The sequence below is a fragment of the Tachyglossus aculeatus genome, chromosome 22 (genome assembly GCF_015852505.1).
Source record: "Tachyglossus aculeatus isolate mTacAcu1 chromosome 22, mTacAcu1.pri, whole genome shotgun sequence".
Classification (NCBI taxonomy): Eukaryota; Metazoa; Chordata; class Mammalia; order Monotremata; family Tachyglossidae; genus Tachyglossus; species Tachyglossus aculeatus.
The window spans coordinates 454,570-461,546 of record NC_052087.1 but is presented as its reverse complement, the minus strand read 5'-3'; the positions used below and the strand labels follow the sequence as shown (position 1 = coordinate 461,546).

The window sequence follows — 6,977 nt, the reverse complement described above, 5'->3', positions numbered from 1 at the left end:
CTCTATCCACTAGACAATGCTGCTTAGCTCTAGGCCACCCTGATTATTGCTGACTCTATGGTCAGAACAGAGAGAAGATTATCTTTATTTTAAGCCAGAGGGGCGTTGGAGACCTGGGCCAAGAGAGGACTGGTCAGCAGCTTCAGAGGGAAAATCATCAATCATTATCAATCGTATTTATTGAGCGCTTACTGTGTGCAGAGCACTGTACTAAGCGCTTGGGAAGTACAAGTTAGCAACATATGGAGACAATCCCTACCCAACAGTGGGCTCACAGTCTAAAAGACACATCCTGACCATGAGACACCCTCAGACCTGTTGCAAATGAGATGAATTTCCCATCCTGCCTCAGCCTCCCTACTCATTGCTATGGTAAAACAACTCCCTGCTGCTGGCCAAATTCTGAGTCCCTTTCTCCATCCTTTTCCTGCCTTCCAGCTGGATACTCAATATGGGTTTCTGCCTCCTGGATTTGGGGAGCTCTCAGCATAGGGTCAGCCCTGCTCCCTCAAGCCCCAAGCCCCCCACCTTTCAGCAGATCTCTTCCATTAATGGTAGGGACACCCCCTTTCTCTCATCTCCACAGCCACCTCCTGGTCTTGGAGCTGCAGAACTGTCTCCACTGGAGCTGACACCAGGTTGGTCAGGGGAACAGGTTGGGGCTTTTGGGCATGAGACTGGGTGTTTTGCTGAAATAAAAAAGATTTTTCCTACCTTTCTGTCTCTTGTTCCCTGAGAGACAGGCAAACCTTCTCCCCACATTTCTCCAACACAGACAGTCTCATATGCACACACAAACACACACAAGTCCTTAGGAACTTGGCAAACCAATTTAGGTTTCATTCATCTCCCACCAGAAGCAATCTAGTTCCTGAACAGTTCACTGGAAAAACTCTTCCCTGATCTCCACAAGAATTATTTATTTTTTTAACTTTTAAAGACTTGCATTGAAGGCTTGTAATCAGATTCAAACAATCTTACAGTCTGCTGTTTTATATAAAATAGTCTATTTCTCCCTATTTAATTCTCTACTGTTTGCACTTTCTCCTGCAAGATGTGAATATCCTCACTTATCTTCCTTTAATCCATTTCCTCCCAAATCCTTGTAGTTTGCATTTGCTATTTAATCCTCATTTGATATAAGTTTAAATGTTCCCAATTCCTTCTGTCCATCTGCTCCTGCAAATTATAATGTCCTAAAGTCATGATGCCACCTCCCAAAAAAGATCTTTATTCCCCCCAAATACTTTGATTGTACTCAAAGAGGATATAACTACATAAAGAAATTATTGACAATCTGGTCATAGCTCAGCTTTCTCATTCCACCTCTGCTCACCATCTTCTATTCCACTGGCTTAATTTCCACATTTGCTGGAAACCTCATTCTGACCATGACGAATTTGATCATTTAATAATCCTATGAAGCAGGCAGGCCAAGTTTGAAAGTATTCTTTTTGTCATTATAATAATATGTGTAGAACAAAATTGCACTCACCTCTGAACTGTAACAGGCAATGCACAACTAATTAAAAGACAGGACTTCCTTTGCAAATGAACTCGAATTTTTGTTCTTTGATCTTATATTGGTCAGTTAGTAGTATTTATTGAGCAGTTACTGTGTGTTGTGCGAGTGGTTGAGAGATTATGGTATGACAACATAGCAGATAATCCTTTGCCCACAACAAGCTGTAAGAGGAGATAGACATTAATATAAATAAATAGGTGACAGATATGTACATGCATGCTGTGGGGCTGGGAGGGGGTTGAACAAAGGGAGGAAGTCATGGTGACACAGAAGGGATGGAATTAAAGGGAAAGAAGGCTTTGTCGGGGAAGGTTTTTTGGAGACGATGTGCCTTCAATGTTGGATGTGAAGAGGGAGGGCATTCCAGGGCAGGGCAGGATGTGGGTGAGGGGGCACAGGTGAGATAGATAAGATCGAGGTACAGTGAGAAGATTAGCATTAGTGGAGCTAAGTACGTGGGCTGGGTTGTAGTAGAGGAATAGCGAGGTGAGGTAGGAGGGGTCAAGGTGATTGAGTGTGTTGAAGTTTCTGTTTCATGTGCAGATGGATGGAGAACAACTAGAGGATCTTGAGGAGAGGGGAAACATGGGCTGAAAGTTTCTGTAGAAAAATTATTCAGGAAGCAGAGTGAAGTATGGCCCAGAGCCATAAGAGACAGGCATCGGTGGGGTCTTCAAGGAGGCAGATACAAGGCAGGTTAGGATAATTTCCTTGATAAACATGGTAGCAGTTTGGATAGAAAGGAAAGGATAAATTTTAGCGATGTTGTGAAGGTTGAACAGACAGGATTTAGTGATGGATTGAATATGTGTGGGTTGAATGAGAGAGAGGAGTCAAGGATCATCATCATCAATCGTATTTATTGAGCGCTTACTATGTGCAGAGCACTGTACTAAGCGCTTGGGAAGTACAAATTGGCAACATATAGAGACAGTCCCTACCCAACAGTGGGCTCACAGTCTAAAAGGGGGAGACAGAGAACAGAACCAAACATACTAACAAAATAAAATAAATAGAATAGATATGTACAAATAAAATAAATAAATAAATAGAGTAAAAAAATATGTACAAACATATATACATATATACAGGTGCTGTGGGGAAGGGAAGGAGGTAAGATGGGGGGATGGAGAGGGGGACAAGGGGGAGAGGAGGGAAGGGGCTCAGTCTGGGTGACAGGCTTGCGAGGCAGGAAGCATGGAGGTGCCATCTACAGTTATGAGAAAATCCCGGGAAGGACAGAGTTTGAGTGGGAAGACAAGGGGTTCTCTTGTAGACATGTTAGGTTTGAGGCTGGCAGAGAGATCGATGAGGTCTAGGTATAGTGTGTAGATTGGCATTAGAGGAGAGAAGTGAGCAGACTACATAGTATTGGTACAGCAGTGAGGTTAATTAGGAGAGGTCAAAGTCATGGAGTGCTTTAAAACGAAAGGTAAGGAGTTTCTGTTTGATGCAGAGGTGGATGGGCAACAACTGGACGTTCTTGAGGTGTGAAGAAACATGGACTGAACGTTTTTGTAGAAAAGGACAGGAAAACTGATTTGCAGGATGCAACTGTTAATGCTTTGAGAGGGGACCATCCTTCTTTTAAGGAATGATGATAATATTTTAGCATTTGTAAAGCACTTGCAATGTGTCAAGTGCTGGGGTAGATGCAATGTAATTAGATAACGAATAATTGTTGAGTTGTCCTCTCTCCAGCACTTAGTACATTGCTCTGCACACAGTAAGCACTCAATAAATATGACTGTCTGGATACAGCACAGGCCTGGGAGTCAGAATTAATTAATTAATTAATGATGGCCTTTATTAAGCGCTTTCTATGTGCAAAGCACTGTTCTAAGCGCTGGGGAGGTTACTAGGTGATCAGGTTGTACCACGCGGGGTTCACAGTCTTAATCCCCATTTTACAGATGAGGGAACTGAGGCCCAGAGAAGTGAAGTGACTTGCCCAAAGTCACGCAGCTGACAATTGTCTGAGCTGGGATTTGAACCCATGACCTCTGACTCCAAAGACTGTGCTCTATTCCACTGAGCCATGCCGCTTTGGGTTCTAATCCTGGCTTTGCCACTTGTCTCCTGTGTGACTATGGGCAAGTCACTTCTCTGTGCCTCAGTTACCTCATCTGTTAAATGGGGATTAAGACTCTGAGCCCCCGTGGGGCAACCTGATAACCTTGTATCTCCCCCAGCGCTTAGAACAGTGCTTGGCACGTAGCAAGCACTTAAATACCATTGAGAAGCAGCGTGCATGGCTCAGTGGATAGAGCACAGACTTGGGAGTCAGAGGTCATGGGTTCTAATCCTGGATCCACCACTTGTCTTCTGTGTGACTTTGGCCAAGTCACTTAACTTCTCTTTGCCTCAGTTCCCTCATCTGTAAAATGGGGATTAAGACTGTGAGCCCCACGTGGGACAACCTGATTACCTTATATCTCTCCCAGCGCTTAGAACAGTGCTTGGCACATAGTAAGCACTTAACAAATATCAGTATTAATTATTATTATCATTATTCTCTGGGCCTTAGTAACCTCATCTGTCAAATGGGGACTATGTCTGTGAGCCGTATGCGGGAACAGGGACTGTGTCCAACCAGATTTGCTTGCATCCACCCCAGCATCTAGTACAGTGGTTGGCACATGGTGATTAACATATACCAAAATTTTCATGTTTATTAAACCTTTACTGTTTGACATGCACTGTATTAAGCACTGGGGTAAATACAAAATCATTAGTTTCAGCACAATGTCTGTCTTACATGGGGTTCTCAGTTCAAGGGGGAGGAAGTAAAGATATTTAATCTCCATTTTACAGATAAGATAACTGAGGCCCAGAGAATTTAAGTGACGTGTCCAAGGTCACACACCAAACAAGTGGTGGAGCAAGATTAGCACCCAGGTCCTCTTACCTGGCCTAACCTCTTTCCACTAACTCCTGTTGCTTTCCAGTGTGGATTCACTGCTTCTTTCAGGTTATTCCTCCATCCTAACCATTTGGCTCATGACCTTGTCCCAAGGTGAACCCGGGGTACCCCCTAGAATAATAATTGTGGCATTCGTTAAGCGCTTACTATGTGCCAAGCACTGTTCCAAGCTCTGGGGTTTATTCAAGGTTATTAGGTTGTCCCACGTGGGGCTCACACTTTAAGTCCCCATTTTGCAGATGAGGTCACTGAGGCACAGAGAAATTAAGTGACTTGCCCAAGGTCACACAGCAGGCAAGTGGCAGAGCTGGGGATTAGAACTCACATTCCAATTAATTAGCCTCTTCCTCTTTTTGGAGTCCTCACAAGATGGCCGCTATCATCTTACTGAGTTACCCCTTACCTCTTACTCAATTCAATTACCTGTCCCTCAGGGAGGAGGTCATCTGGATTCAGCTACTACTGGCTCTAGCAATGTCTGACACTTTCCCTCTGACCACTTTGCGTGAGGTTAGCGTGAGTGAATGTGTCACCCTGGCACATCAGTGCAGTCTGTAAGAAGGTTTAGGCCCAGTGGACCCATGGAAAATCACTCTCTGCTGGGAGTAGGATAACAAGGCACCTGTTAAGAGGAAATTGATACTTACTCATTGGGTGGAGTTCTTTGAATTGACCAGTAAATATGTAGATTTCGATTTTCATAAAGCCTTTGACACTAATGGTTTACATACAAATGGATTGTGGCGTTCCTGAATAAACATGACCATTCCCAACCAATTTAACGGACATATTCACTTCTTTCTGGATCCTTTGCCAATTTTCTTTTCAGCTCCAGGAATGAACTGCCACAGTCTCTTGCCCATGCTTCCTCCTGTGCTGCTGCAGATATTTGTATCAAAAAGCAATGAGCATTGATGTGGCTCAGCAAGTCTGTTTCCTCTTCCAGTCTGGAGTAGGTATCATGGGGAACTCTCTTCTCAACATGTTTTACCTCTCCTCATTCCTCCTGGGTTCCAAACCAAAGCCCACAGACCTGGTCATCATTCACCTAGCTCTGGTCCACACCATGATGCTTCTTACCAGATGGATCACCAGAACAGCAGGAATACTGGGGCTGCGGCTCATACAGACCAATGCTGAGTGTAAGCTGTTTGCCTATGTCTGCCGCATCACCCGGGGCCTCTCCATCTGTACTACTTCTCTACTGAGCATGGTCCAGGTCATCACCATCAGTCCTACCACCACCCACCTGTTCCAGCTTAAGATTCAGATCCTAAACTTCATCTTCCCAGTCTTAGCCATCTTGTGGATTCTGAACATGCTGATAAGCACCCAACTTTTGTACCAAGTTGTTGCTTCACATAATGCAATCACCATTGGGATTAATTGTTATGCTGTGCCCTCAAACACACTCCTCCAGAGGCTGATTGTCACCTTCATGGCTCTCTGTGACATCATCTCTCTGGGGCTTATGAGCTGCTCCAGTGGCTTCATGGTCCTTCTTCTGCACTGACACAGGCTCCAGGTCCAGCACCTTCACAGTACCGGCCAAGCCCGTGAAACATCACCAGAGAGACAAGCCACCCAAATCATTATGCTGCTTGTGAGCTGCTTTGTAGTCTTCTACTGTGGAGACTTTGTCCTTTTCCTGCTTCTAGGGACATCCATGTGGAATAATGTCATCCTCCTGAATGCAAGCATGTTTGTGGTAAATGGATATGCCACTGTCAGCCCCTTTGTCTTGCTCACCTGTGACACCAGAGTCATCAAGTTCCTGGGTGATTTTCTGGGGAATAAGACCCGAAGGTCTTCTCAGACCATGCTGCTATCTGACATCCCACTTTGAGATGGGAACCCAGTGACGATCCTGTGTCTCAAGCAAGGAAGACCATGGAAGAGCAATATCACCATTAAACCAAGGACATTCCTAGCTGTAGTCATTCATTCATTTATTCAATCATATTTATTGAGCGCTTACTGTGTGCAGAGCACTGTACTAAGCGCTTGGGAAGTACAAGTTTGCAATATATAGAGATGGTCCCTACCCAACAGCTGGCTCACAGTCTAGAAGGGTGAGACAGACAAGAAAACAAAACATATAAACCAAATAAAATAAATAGAATAAATATGTACAAGTAAAATAAATGGAGTAATAAATATGTAGAAACGTATATACATATATACAGGTGCTGTGGGGAGGGGAAGGACGTAAGTTCGAGGGGATGGAGGGGAGGGGGAAGAGGGGAAGAGCAAGGAGGGGGCTCAGTCTGGGAAGGCGTCCTGGAGGAGGTGAGCTGTCAGTAGGGCTTTGAAGGGAGGAAGAGAGCTAGCTTGGCGGATGTGTGGAGGGAGGGCATTCCAGGCCAGGGGGAGGATGTCGGCTGGGGGTCGACGGCGGGACGGGCGAGAACGAGGCACAGTGAGGAGATGAGCGGCAGAGGTACGGAGGGTGCGGGCTAGGTTGTAGAAGGATACAAGGGAGGTGAGGTAGGAGGGGGCGAGTTTATGGAGAGCCTTGAAGCCGTGGGT

The 6,977-nt window shown here is 45.0% G+C and overlaps 1 pseudogene; it reads left to right on the top strand.

The window, feature by feature from the left end:
• The first annotated feature begins 5,352 nt into the window (after nucleotides 1-5,352).
• On the top strand, nucleotides 5,353-6,341 carry LOC119943323 (annotated as a pseudogene).
• The last annotated feature ends 636 nt before the right edge of the window (nucleotides 6,342-6,977 follow it).